At 33.4% G+C, this 15,156-nt stretch overlaps 1 pseudogene; it reads left to right on the top strand.

The window, feature by feature from the left end:
• The first annotated feature begins 14,033 nt into the window (after nucleotides 1-14,033).
• On the top strand, nucleotides 14,034-14,717 carry LOC146725064 (uncharacterized; annotated as a pseudogene).
• Nucleotides 14,718-15,156: the final 439 nt, after the last annotated feature.

Below are 15,156 nucleotides of genomic sequence, written 5' to 3'. Positions count from 1 at the left end.
AACGTGGAATATTCTTATATAGTTACGGTAAAATGTTGTTATATTCATGGAATCCCTTTTTATGTAAATATATTGAAAAAAAAGAAGAATAACATCTCTGATACTAACAATAAGTTGCAAGAATCCAAGTAGTTTCAATCATTGATAATAGTGATAAAGATAGTAAGATTCCATAAATATAATTACAATTGAGGCGCATCGTTATCTTATTAATTAAAAAAAAGATTTTATGGAATATTTTTATGACAAATAGTCGGTCATTAGAATTTATCAATTTTTATAATTCATTCACCATTATGTGATTAAAATATTTATTCAGACAATTCATCATTTTAACTATTCCATAAATAAGATTATTCAATTTCAAACATGTTGATTATAGGATTCACACATTGATTAATAGATTTGCACACATTGATTATATTTCGTATTTATCGTTCATACCGTTAGGGTTGTAAAGCCTTGTGTCCACGATGCTAGAAATCGGTCCGAGTTCTCGATCCGAGAAAAAGTTACTAAAACTCGAATCGTGTACACTACCAACTCGAATGAATATCTCGAATAGAAATGTCGAACAGAAAAATGTATCCTGTCCCATTTTCCATACTAGTTACTAGATTTATTTTCTTGTTGCCAACATTATTACTTTATAAATAGCTAGTCAATCGCGTTGGACATGAAAATATTCATAACCTACAAGACCTTTTAATAAAATAGCAAAGAAAATTATAGAAAAAGAATAAGATAACCTTTAATAAATAAAGCAAAGAAGATTTGGTTCACATATAACCCAGAGGCAGAGTAAGCAAAAATTAATTAAACTGTAAAGAAAATTAGTAATTAGCAATTAATAATTTTTAATTATAATATTTACGTATATATTAATTACTCATTATGTAAATTATAATAATTAAAGTATAATAAACTTAAGAAGGATATAGTGTATAGAGGTAAAATTTCATTTTAAATTTAATAATATTTACTTATAGTTCAGTTTATTTAAATCTGTATGAATTTTCAGGAAAGAGTATGGATAAAGACAATATTAGAACTTTATTATTGTTGTATCAACAACATCCATGTTTATATGTCGTAAAATCTATTGATTATCATAATCGTATAAAACAAGAAAAAGCATTACAAACAATATGTGATCAATATACAGAGATAACAGAACAGCCATTGACGATAGAAATTGCAAAAAGAAAATCAATAACTTAAGATCGCAATATTTAGACTATCTGAATAAAATTAGTCAAAAGCAAGTGGAAATTTCCAATATTTTAATGTTGGTATAAATTATAGTAACTAATCTCACATACTCGACTATAATGCTATCTGGAGTCATCAAAGTAGAACTAATTCTATTCGAGAGTTTGAATCGAGAACTCGGACCGATTTCTAGCATCGTGGACACAAGGCTTAAGAGATGGCGACGACTAGTAATTTATAGGTATGCGCTTGTTGTGTTGGATTGGTCGCGTTACTAGTCCCTAGACTAGTTACAACTAGAAGATTCCCTATACCGGTATTACTAACGATAAATGATAAAAACGTCTAATTCTAAGTTAAGGGTCGGCAGGTGACATGGTGGAGACGCCTATCGGCCGGCCGGGAATTACGGATTCTTATTTTCCAGATATTAGCGAAAATATTGAATGAATCTTATTAAATTTAGGATATTCTTAATCAGTAAGCTCATTTGTAGTCCTCTAAAGAGCTATTTTATGAAAAAAAGATAAAAATAAAAATGTGTAATAAACTTGGGGGAATGCACAGCTAGGAACGGGTAAGGTTGGGTTAGCCGCGAGTCCGTATTTTATTTATTATAAATTTTTAAGAGCGAAAATGTAAAATTCGGCCTTTTAGAGGACTGCTTTATTATATAAAGAATATATTAAAAAAAAATTCACGAAGTTATGTCACTTATTTTATGAAATATCTGGACGATAAGATTCTCACTAGATTCATAAGGAGCAGAGGAAATTTCTGTGGTAACATGCTGACTGCTTGACAAGGAGAGAGCATCATTCCATCTTTGTCTCTCTTACATCGCATATGTAGTAGCGTCCATGTAGGTACAAACACTAATACGTGAGCACACGGATGCAAATATTGATAGATAATGTCAGCAAAAAGGCTATCATATTATTTTTATTTTTTGTATATGTATGCATATGTAAATAAAGAACAAAAATAAAAACTATTTTAAATAATAAGAATCTATTTGTGTGTGTGTGTGTGTGTGTGTGTAATTAAAAATTAATAAAAAAATTAAAAAATCAATTTATATACCATATATTTTTTTTATATCATATAAAAAAATCTTAGAAATGTACTTAAATTTTTCGTAAATCCTCGATTTTTTTCATTGCTTCTAAACATTCAGCATTTTTGGATTTAAATTTATATTATTAATAATAATTTAGTAAAAAAAAATAAATGTTTAAAAGTTAATAGAAAATTAAAATTTCTTTAATATGTTTTCAAAACATAAACTTAAATTCAAGATCATGAACTTAATTTAATAGTAATTTATAAAAAATTTAAGTATTAAATATAATTATTTTTAATATTTTAAATTTATTTATAATAATAAATTTTAAAATATTTATTTAAAAATAATTAAATCTCAAATTTTTATTAAGAAAGGTAATAAGATAAAATAAAGAAAGTAACATAATGATAAAATTTGTCTAATAATGATAAAAGGTATATTTCAATAGATTGAGCTCCTGCTCATGTTAATAGAATAAAAATATTAATAAAAATTCAAAATAAATATTGATTTAAAGGATAAAATGATAATGAATTAAATTTTATAGAAATTAGAGGTAAAAAGTATAAGATAATAATTGATGATAATAATGCAATTACACCTCTTAATTTGTTAGGGATAGATCAAAGGATAGCATAAGCATATAGAAAATATCACTCAGGTTTAATATGAATTGAAAATGTATTTTATAAATAAATGAAATATTATATATATATAATATATAAGTTTATATATATATATATATATATATATATATATATATATATACACAGATATGACAACCGTTATCTTGATTTTTTCCGATTATTGATGTTACATTGCGTATAACTCTCATTTCTTTCTCTCTGCTACATAAGTACTTATGACGTGAAAGAACTTACGAGTAACGTATGATGGCTCAATGCAAGAATATTTAATCACGTAAAAAACTTGAGTTCAAATATATCAATATCAATTTTTTTATAATATATTGGAATATAGAAAATCATAGAAATATATTTTTTATATAGGCGATAAACTTAAAAATTTGATATTGAAAATATTTTAATCATTTTACAACTACACATACTATAAATATATAAATGCAAAATAATTCCGTAAATAAATTTCAAGTAATAAATCAATTGCACACATGCACACAGCTGGTATGTAGATTTTTATTAAATTTATTTTCTGAATTATTTTACACTTATATATAGTGTATGTAGTAAAAATATTTTCAATATATTAAAAAATTTTTAAATCGCCGAAATATATTTTTTTATCATTTTTCTATATTCTAATATATATATATATATATATATATATATTATAAAAAAATTGATATTGATATATTTGAACTCTAATTTATATACTGGATGATATACTGAACATCCTTGCATTGATTATACATTACTCAACGTTCTTTCACGTTATAAGTATTTGGAGCAAATTATACAATAGCATCAATAATAAAAAAGAAATCAAGAATATAATCAACATATCCCTTATATAATATATATATATATATATATATATATATATATATGTTATATATATACGTTATGCACATATGTGCATAACCATATATACAATTTCCAAAAAGTGGGTGCTTATTAGTCTTGCTACGTTACTGCTTTCTGCTACGGAAGGCCAGAAAGCATTTTCAGGCGGCATCTCGCGTATACCGGCACGGTAGAGGAACAAGGAGAACACGTGATTATCGGTCCTTGTCTCTCTTACGTGCGTCCGCGTGAGCGATGCAGTGGTGTATGTACGTGTACAGACATACACCACTACATAAAACCCGAGAATTGGTTTCTCGGCGTTGGCAACACTGAAACCGGAGTTTCGCGTTGTCACCGCGCGAGGTCTCCAATATCAATTCGGAGTTTGCCTGGGTGTACTGCCGACCCTTAAATCATTCTCAAAATAGTTAATTATATAGGTTCTCGCAAGAAATGATGTTAGCGCGAAAAAATTAGGGTTTCGACCAATGCATTGTGACGCAGGACGTCACAATGGACGAAGGAACCTTCCCCGACACAAAGATCAAACCCTCAATCGACGAACTATTTAATTCATTTGATTTTAACCTCGACATTTTTGAATCATCATTATTCACAGAATTGTGCAATTTAGTATCGCAAATAGAGGAGGAAATCTCCCAGGATCTAACAAAATTCCTAGAAGAACAGTGTCCGGACATTTCATTTAAAATCAATCAATATGCTAATTATTAAAATATTTAAATTATTTCTCCAATGTCATCAGAATGTACTATTGAAGAAAACCAGAAATTAATCAATAAAGAAATTCATACAATAATAAGCCTAATTATCGCTTTACTAACAGACGTTTTATGGAAGGAAATATTGATTTAGATCAATTTCTCGTTTGTTTAGATAACATTCCAGAAACGCCAATTTCCATCAAACGCGATAAACGCGAGATTTCTTGGAAACCTATAATTCGTGTAATCTAAATAATTGTTCAATAAAAGGACTCAATGAGGAATTCTCAAGACTCTAAATTCGAGAATTATATAATATTCTCGTTACTTAATTTATTAATTAACAACTATTTAAATGGGGAAATTACAGTCAATCAATTAATCAATTCATTAGACAGTCTAGATAGAATTGCTAGTAGAAATCCTTTTTTCACTAGTAATTAGAATTTCCCATCCCCAACGTCCCAATACTCGATCCCTAGTTCCATAGTATAGTTCATGCGTCCTTGAGGTATAGCCGATGTATGCAGTAGCCTCATAAAAAAATAGAGAGCGCCCTGTTCTTTCTAGTGTAGCGCTCGTGCACGTGTGTATATATATATTTAGCGGGAAAGAGATTCCTGCTTATGCGTCTTAGATGCAGGTAGATATATAATAACTATTTGGAAACCACTGCTGAGGCGTGTCGGATCGATAAGTATGTGATGAGTATATTTTTTATATGTATAAAAAATACTTTATTTTTTCTTTGGTAGCAGACAGTATCACAGTATTAAAGGCAGACAAAAAGAGTGTGTTCGGTGAGGAAGAACTTAGCTTACCTAATATCTAGATAGGAATTATCTTTGGCTAGTGCGCATGTGAGAAAGAACTTAGATTACTTAATATCTAGATAGGAACCATCTTTGGCTAGTGCGCATGTGCGCGGTATAAAGTTACTAGAGAGATGCCATACTAATGTAGCGCTCGTGCACGTGTATATATATTTAGCGGGAAAGAGATTCCTGCTCATGCGTCTTGGATGCAGGTAGGTATATAATATCTATTTGGAAACCACTGCTGAGGCGTCTCGGATCGATAAGTATGTGATAAGTATATTTTTTATATGTATAAAAAATACTTTATTTCTTCTTTGGTAACAGACAGTATCACAGTGTTAAAGGCAGACTAAAGAGAGTGTGTTCGGTGAGGAAAAACTTAGATTACTTAATATCTAGATAGGAATCATCTTTGGCTAATGCGCATGTGCGCGGTATAAAGTTACTAGAGAGGTAGATTACTTAATATCTAGATAGGAATCATCTTTGGCTAGTGCGCATGTGCGCGGTATAAACTTACTAGAGAGGTGCCATATTACTTCCCCCTTAGTAACTTTGCCTAAGTTGCGAATGTGACCTTTTTGGCTGGAGGATAGGTCTTCGTAGGTTGCTGTGCTGTGGCGGGTATGTCCTCGGTGCATGTAGCGTCTCCCGAGGGTATTATCTCTTGGTAGGCCGGCTTCAGTCTTTCCGTGGAAATGGTTACCTCCTCTCCTTTGATTTTGAGCTTAAAAACTCGATCGGATACCTTTCGATGATCTCGTACGGGCCTTTGTAGCGGCAGTCAAGAGGCTTTTTGACGGCGTCCACTCGAACGAATATGTGGGAACAGCTGAAGAGGTCTTTATAACTGAATACCCTGGGCCTGATGTGGTGAGCTGGCGGTGTTGGTCGTATTTTACGCATAAATTTGCGTAACTTTTCGATGAATATCAGAAGGTCTTTTGGTGGGTCTTCGTCTATGAAGAATTCTCCGGGTAGACGGATTGGAGTTCCATAAACCAAATCCGCTGCACTGGTCTTCAAGTCCTCTTTGACGCTGGCTCGTAGTCCCAACAGGACCGTGGGGAGGATGTCTACCCACTCGGTGGATGCATGGCAGCGGATGGCGGATTTAAATGAGCGGTGAAACCGTTCTACCATCCCATTGGAGGACGGGTGGTAGGCTGTAGTCCTAGTTCTGTGTGCGCCTATGAGCTGAATGAGAGCCTGAAACAATCTAGATTCAAACTGAGAACCGCGGTCCGTGGTTGCTGGAGCGCCGAAACGAGAGATCCACGTTGCATGGAATGCATCCGCGATTGTATCTGCGCTAATGTCCTTGATCGGGATGGCCTCCGGCCATCTGGTAAATCTATCTATTGCAGTTAGGCAGTACTGGTACCCGCGGGACGGCGGCAGAGGACCGACGATGTCGAGATGAACCTGGTGGAATCTGCTGTCCGGGACTCGAATGTGTTCTGGCAGGTTTTTGTGATGTCTCTGGATCTTTGCACGTTGGCATGCTAAACAGGTCTTGACCCACTCTGCGGCGTCCTTATTTAGACCTGGCCAAACAAATCGGCGTGCGATTAGATCTCGGGTAGCTCGGACTCCTGGATGCGATAGGCGGTGCACCGTGTCGAATATTCTGCGGCGTAGGATGCGAGGTATGTATGGGCAAATCTCTTCGGTGGAAACGTCACAGAATATTGTATGTTCTGAGTCGTCGAGGCGTAATTTACGGAGTTGCAAATTCGTCGTTGATGATTTTACTAGTTCTTGCAGCTTTTCATTTTTTAGTTGCTCGAGTGCGATGTCCTCAGTGGAGATAATTGTAGGCATGTGTATCTCTTGGATTTGAGATAGTGCGTCTGTGACTGTGTTTTGCGTTCCAGGAAGGTGAACCAGGTGAGTAGTGAATTGTGAGATATAATCCAGTTGGCGCAGCTGTCTAAGAGATGCTCGGTCTGACTTCTGGTCGAAGGCATATATTAACGGCTTGTAGTCCGTTGCTACTGTACATTCACGACCTTCTACGAAATGCCGGAAATATTTTAGGACTTTATAGACCGCTAGGAGCTCACGGTCGTAGGTGCTATACTTTCTTTGTGTTTCGGTTAGTTTTTGTGAGAAAAAACTTAAGAGTACGTACACGTCCCCTTGGAGTTGTTGCAGTGCGGCACTGATGGCTGTGTCTGAGGCATCTGTTTGCAACACCAGAGGTGCTCCTTCTTTTGAGTGTGCCAGGAGAGTAGCTTCTTCTAGTTGTCTTTTGCGTTGTTCGAATGCTTCCCGCGTCTCCGGTGTCCAAACTATTGTTCGGTTGTCTCGCTTGGTTCCTCCGGTTGTGAGTTTGTATAGGGGTGTTTGAATTAATGCTGCTCCTTTAAGTAGGCGTCGGTAAAAATTGATGAAACCAAGGAATCTGCGTAGTTCCTTGACGGTATTTGGTATGGGATAGTCCCTAATTGCAGCTATGCGCTCTTGGAGAAGGGCGATACCCTCCTGACTAATGGTATATCCCAGGTAACGGACCTTCTCGGCTCCGAAAGTACACTTTTCCACATTGATGGATAAGCTGTGTTGTTGTAGCCGTGACAGGATTTCACGCACGTGTGTTGCGTATTGCTCTGGGGTTGTAGATGCGATCAAAATGTCGTCAATGTAGCAGAACGCATATTCCACCCCTCGGAGGATCGTATCCATCAAGCGCTGAAACGTCTGTGCAGCGTTGCAGAGACCGAAGGTCATCTTGTTGAACTGGAACAAACCGAAAGGAGTGATTACGGCGGTCTTGGGTCTGTCCTCTGGAGCCACTGGAATTTGGTGGAATGCTTTGTTGAGGTCAAGCGTAGTAAAAATCTTGCATCCATGTAAACGGTGCGTAAAATCATGTAAATGAGGGACAGGATATCTGTCAGGTATCGTGACTTTGTTTAATCGACGATAATCGCCACATGGTCTCCATGTTCCATTGGATTTCTTCACCATATGCAGCAGAGAGGCCCATGGGCTAGAGGATGGCTCGCAAATACCCTGCTGGATGAGGTTTTGGAATTCGATTCGGGCTGCCTTATAACGGATTGGTGAAAGGCGCCTAGCTCGCTCTGCTACAGGGTGTCCGTTAGTGATTATATAATGTTGCACGCCGTGCGTGGGTTCCTGGCTTTTGATTGGACGTGTTACTTCGTCGAATTCCAGTAGAATTTTCCTGTAACAGTTATCGTAGCTGATTTTTGTTAAACTTGGAGTGTTGCATGTTGTGATTGCAAATTAAGCAAGAATTGATTGACCAACACCGGCAAAGTTAAAATTCTTTTATTAAAAAAGAAACGACGTTTCGACCATCAATTGGATCCTCTTCAGGCTACAAAAATTACGTTATATATTTCGGTAATACAATAAAAACAATAAAAATATCAGTGAATAATCGATGCAAAAAAAAACTCAAAATCTATATATAATAAGATATACATAAATACCTGTTAAATTCAAATACATATTAAAATAACCAAATGATCAAGTAACTGTCAATTATACCACTCAAAAATAACAGTCTTGAAAGTATAAATAGGAACCAAAAGTTCACTTTGACATATAAATTTACACTACTATCGACAAGTCAACAATACTATCGACAGTCTTTCGCAAATAAGTCTGATTATGACATATAGAAAATTGAAAGTCATCTCATAAAATATAATACAATATCAGTATATAAACAAAAAGGCCTTATAAACATTTTTATGGAAGGTTAAAATAATAAATACATAAATTTTATAAAGTATAGATAAAATAAATAAAAATAAATATAAATAAATATAAAACAACAAGGATCCAAATTAATAAAAGTAAATTTATTTAAAACAAATCAAGAATAACGTTGTACATGTCATTTAAGTTATCAGTATCCTTTTGCGAGTTAATAGAGTTTATCTGTTTTTTAATGAAAATCATCTCGCTTATCTCTCTCTTTTTTTACAAATTCGGTCTAAATATTGATTGTCAAAATAAAAAAGATCATAGTTCTGTTATCATAGAACACATTAAAAATTTTGAAATTAACAGTTACAAGATACCCGAGGATTCTAGAGAATCTATAAGAAGTAGGTTTATCAATTCTATCAAAAAATTCTTGCATAATAAAAAACATACTAATTATATCGACGATATACAGTTTGTTTTCAATTTCAAAATTGTGATAGATTTCTTAGAGAAAATAAGGACTTATTTGTCACTAAAGCGGATAAAGGTCAAATCACAGTAGTTTTAAATAAAGTAGATTATATTAGGAATATGACAGTATCACTTGAGGACAGTAAAACGTATAAAAAACTTAACAATAATCCTATTAAAAAGTTGACTAACAAGGTTAATTCCATGGTAACTTAAATGACATGTACAACGTTATTCTTGATTTGTTTTAAATAAATTTACTTTTATTAATTTGGATCCTTGTTGTTTTATATTTATTTATATTTATTTTTATTTATTTTATCTATACTTTATAAAATTTATGTATTTATTATTTTAACCTTCCATAAAAATGTTTATAAGGCCTTTTTGTTTATATACTGATATTGTATTATATTTTATGAGATGACTTTTAATTTTCTATATGTCATAATCAGACTTATTTGCGAAAGACTGTCGATGGTATTGTTTAGTGTAAATTTACATGTCAAAGTGAACTTTCGGTTCCTATTTCTACTTTCAAGACTGTCATTTTTTCGTGATATAATTGACAGTTACTTGATCATTTGGTTATTTTAATATGTATTTGAATTTAACAGGTATTTATGTATATCTTATTATATATAGATTTTGAGTTCTTTTTTGCATCGATTATTCACTGATATTTTTATTGTTTTTATTGTATTACCGAAATATATAACGTAATTTTTGTAGCCTGAAGAAAACCCAATTGATGGTCGAAACGTCGTTTCTTTTTCAATAAAAGAATTTTAACTTTGCCGGTGTTGGTCAATCAATTCTTGCCTAATTTGGTTTTAAAAATTCAACTGGCGATCAAATTACGTTTTCCATTATATTATTTATTTTTTTTTATTTTATTGAATATATTTTTTTCATATTTTTTACAATTTTAATATGTGCTTAGTGCAGAAAATCAAAGTGCATAGAGCATTTTTTTGATCCGAAAAATTCTGATCGTCTGCACTACTGCACATATTTTGAGAAATAAAAAATTTAAGATTTAAAATAGTTAAAAGAAAAAAATAAGAATAAAAAAGATATAAAAGAATTCTTTCTTTAAAAACTTACAAAAAAATATAAATATAAAATAAAAAAATATATATATTATAAATTAAACTTCGGCTCGTATGCAATTAAAATATGTGATACAATAAAAGGCCAACTTAACGAGCTTATAAGATATTAATTAAAAAAATTTTTTATTATTTTACGTCATAATATAATGTTACAAAAGATAAACGTTTCGACTGTACGACAGTCTTTTTCAATATCATTATCTATATGCTAATATGTCAAAGAATTAAATCATTTAGTCATATCAAACTTATTATAAATACAATATTTATGGAATTATAATGTGAAGAACGCAGTATAAAATTCATGTTTTGTTGGCTTGAGTTAAAGCGTCAATTTTCTGTATTTCATGCTGTTATATTATGTAGCAACGCTGTGAACCAATTAATATATCAGCTCAAGACTGTCGTACAGTCGAAACGTTTATCTTTTGTAACATTATATTATGACGTAAAATAATAAAAAATTTTTTTAATTAATATCTTATAAGCTCGTTAAGTTGGCCTTTTATTGTATCACATAAAAAAATATATTTAATAAAATAAAAAAAAATAAATAATATATAATATGTTATATATAGTTAATTAGTATGTTATATAATAATACTATTAAATAAAAATGTATATAGTATGTGTGTGTCAATAATATATGTAATGAACAACGGAAACATTCTCAATTCTCTATTCTACATTGTTTTTTTTCATCTTTTTGCTATTTTTTCAATATTTTGTTATGTAAACATAATTTTACAAATTTTACTTTACATTCATAATTTGCGATCCAAAAAGCTTCTACATGTTATATTATTTTTGGTATACCTATAAGAATAGAGAAAAAATAAAAAGATAAAGATAGAAAATTCAATATTTTTCGAATTTAAAGGTCTATGAACTACTCGTAAAACTGCGTTTGGGCACAAATAAAAAAGTACGGGTCAAATAATTTGGTAGTACTACGTTACTTGTCAGTAAGGGTTACGAACGAGGCTACGAACAAGTATTTAAAGGCTACCATCACCTCAGGCACGACTGCGAACGGGCCAGGGAGGACTACGAACGAGTCAGAAACGACTTGGAACGAAGCTGCGATCGATTCAAGAGCGATTTTCAAATAGGTCAAAGACGTGAGTGAACGGCTACTTAACGCGAGAAACGAGGCAAGAACGAGGCAAGAACGTCAAGAACGAGGCAAGAACAAGACAAGAATGCGAAAAAACGAGGCAAGAACAAGGATGTAACGCGAGTGTTAGATAAAAAACTAAAATAAATAGCAAAAAGAACAACAAGCGACCATCGGAGATGCAGCAACATAGTTTGGAGAAACGACAGTTGGTAAACGAATTGCTTGCGTCAGCGAGAAAAAGTTTCTCTCGAAGACATGTCATAGTGTGGGGATACGATGATCTGTGGCAAACCGACATTGTCGAGATGCGTCCATACTCCCGTTTCAACAGAGGTTACCACTAACTACATATTCAACGTCATTAATGTTGAGCAAGTATGCGTGGGCTGTACTACTCAAGAGTAAAAAAGGAAGCGAGACAGCTGACGCAATCGCCGAGATAATTCGAGATAGCAAAAGATGTCCGAAAAACATGCAAACCGATAATGGAAAGGAATTTTACAACGCCGATGTGCAACGACTTATGCGAAGGCATGACATTAATCATTATTCTACATATCCAGTATTGAACGCGTCGGTCGTCGAGCGATTCAATCGTACGTTGAAGAACGACATGTGGAAGATGTTTACGCTGAATGGCACTTACAAGTGGATCGACACTCTGGTACGCCTCGTATCCGATTACAACGGACGCAAACATCGAACGATTAGTATGCGACCCGCCGACGTTACCTCCGCAATCGCTGAAAGACTCTTGGCTACCGTGTGCAGTCATGTAAAAATCGCGGGTCCGGCAAAGTTCAAAGTAGGTGATCAGGTACGCGTTAGCAAGTACAAACAACTTTTCGAGAAGGGATACACGCCAAATTGGACACCCGAGGTGTTTAAGATTGTTAAAGTGCAGCATACTAATCCCGTAAGCTATCTATTCGAAGATTATCGCAAAACATCTATCATTGGAGTGTTTTACGAGCACGAGTTGTATCGCGGAACTTATCCAGATGTGTACCTCGTGGAGAAAGTACTGCGCAGGAGGGATGACGAGGTTTACGTGAAATGGCTGGGATTTAACAATTCACACAACTCTTGAATATACATAAAGACAATGTTATTTAATGTGCATCATATTTTATTCAATCATTTTATTTTGTAATATATACTATATATACAGGGTGGACAATTTCAATCAATCCACGCAAATATTTTATAAAGTAAGTAGAATAGAAAAATATGTTTTATACAAATGTGGCAGGGTTCAGAGGGGGACACCTGATGGTCACCATGGTTTTGACCTTGATGTCAAATTTGAAGGTCATTTGAAGGTTAAATTGATTTTTTTAAATGGAACCACCAATTTGTTATTGCATATTCTTGTAGCTTATCTCGAGAGCTTTCTAAAAGACTATAATAAAAAATTTTTTCATAAAGTACTTTTTCAGTTATAAGACAAAAAGTCGTATGCTGCGCGTAACACGGCAAATTTTTAATTCTTTTACTTTTAGCACTTTTAATTCTCTTATTTTTAGCTAAACAGCGACAAAAATTAAACGTTTAAAAAATAGTTCAATAAACAATATGGCGCACGACTCAACATTGACTCACAGTACGGGATGGCGCCGCTAGGCCGCGCAAGGCCGAAATACTAACTCGTGAGTGGAATACGGTTAGCGGAATACTTATAACATACGGAGTTTTGTCGAAGGAGCAGTGTGAATAAATTTACACAAACCAAGAAGCGAGGAACCCGATGAAGGATTTTGTAATACACTGACACAATCACACCTGAATTAATTGTAAATAATTAAAATTAAAGTCATGTTTAACTCTAATTGTAAATTTCTTTATGTGAAACTTGAGCGATTTCCTTATCCTAACATTTCCCACTACGAAAAACATAAATCAACCCACAATTGTTAAGTAGTATCAAACTTTATTGCTTACGTTTACTGAAAACATTCATGGCTGATTATATTTCTTCAGAGATTGTTGATATTCTCTTTGTGCTCGGAGAATGTCTACAAAATTATCATAAAGCTTCGCGAGTTTACCGGTTATTCCGAAAAAAAGCACCCAAATCATTCCGTAATCCGGAGCCTTGAACGAAAAACTCGCCAAGGCCATTTGAAATGCTATAGAGAACATCGTGTGTACAACAATGAAGATGACGCGCGTATGCTCATTATCTTGGCAACTGTTTATCTTAATCCTCATGTGAGTAGTTGGGTTATGGCTAGAGAAATTGATATACCGAGAACAACAATTTTAATAATTTTGAAGAAAGTAAAGTACCATTCTTATCATATTACGTTAACACATACTCTTAGTCCACAAGATGCAGTTACGTGTATAATTTTACGATTGGGCACAACAAATGATCAGAGCTGATCTGAATTTCTTCTATTATGTTATGTTCTCTGATGAGTCGACGTTCAAAAATAATAATGAATTGAATAGACATAATTGTCACTATTAATCTGATGTTAACTCTTTTTGGTATAGACAAATAGATAATCAGCATCGGTGGAGCGTAAATGTTTTCTGTGGGATTATAAATGATTACTTGATTGGTTCTTATTTCTTCGATGGAAATGTTAATGGAGAAAATTTTCTGGAATTTCTCAGGAATCATTTACCACAATTACTTGAAGACGTTGATTTGCGTACACGACAGAGAATGTGGATACAATTGAACAAGGCCCCACCTCATTATGCGGAAAAAGTTAGAAATTATCTAGATCGAGAATACAATAATAAGTGGATTGGACGACGTGGACCTGTCGTATGGCCCCCACGATCTCCTGATCTTACTTCACTTGACTTCTTTTTATGGGGGTTTATCAAATATGTTATCTATGAACAGGCACCTACAACCAGAGAAGATATGATAGAAAGAATACGAGTAACTTGCAGGGGTATACCTCGCGCTGTCTTACTTAAAACGGTTAGACATTTCTAAGATAGGGTGGCGTTATGTATTCAAGTGAATAGAGATAATTTTGAACAATTTGTTCAATAGAAAAATTTGTAAATTAGTAAAACCCAAAGAGAATAAAAACTACTACGTCGTTGTTCCTGAATAGCGCTAAACGAGAATTAATTTGCCGTGTTACGCGCAGCATACGATTTTTTGTCTTATAACTGAGAAAGTACTTTATGAAAAAAATTTTATTATAGTCTTTTAGAAAGCTCTCGAGATAAGCTACAAGAATATGCAATAAAAAATTAGTGGTTCTATTAACAAAAATCAAGTTGACCTTCAAATGACCTTCTTTAACATCAAGGTCAAAACCATGGTCACCATCAGGTGTCCCCCTCTGAACCCTGCAATTTTTGTATAAAACATATTTTTCTATTCTATTTACATTATAAGATATTTGCGTGGATTGATTAAAATGGTCCACCTTGTATATATATATATATACAGGGTGTCCGGTAATTGTCGTCTCAACCGTCGT

Source organism: Nylanderia fulva, unplaced genomic scaffold (assembly GCF_048542155.1).
Source record: "Nylanderia fulva isolate GAGA-0341 unplaced genomic scaffold, ASM4854215v1 Scaffold1058, whole genome shotgun sequence".
Lineage (NCBI taxonomy): Eukaryota > Metazoa > Arthropoda > Insecta > Hymenoptera > Formicidae > Nylanderia > Nylanderia fulva.
The sequence above is the reverse complement of the archived record's forward strand: the minus strand, read 5'-3'. Positions and strand labels throughout refer to the sequence as shown.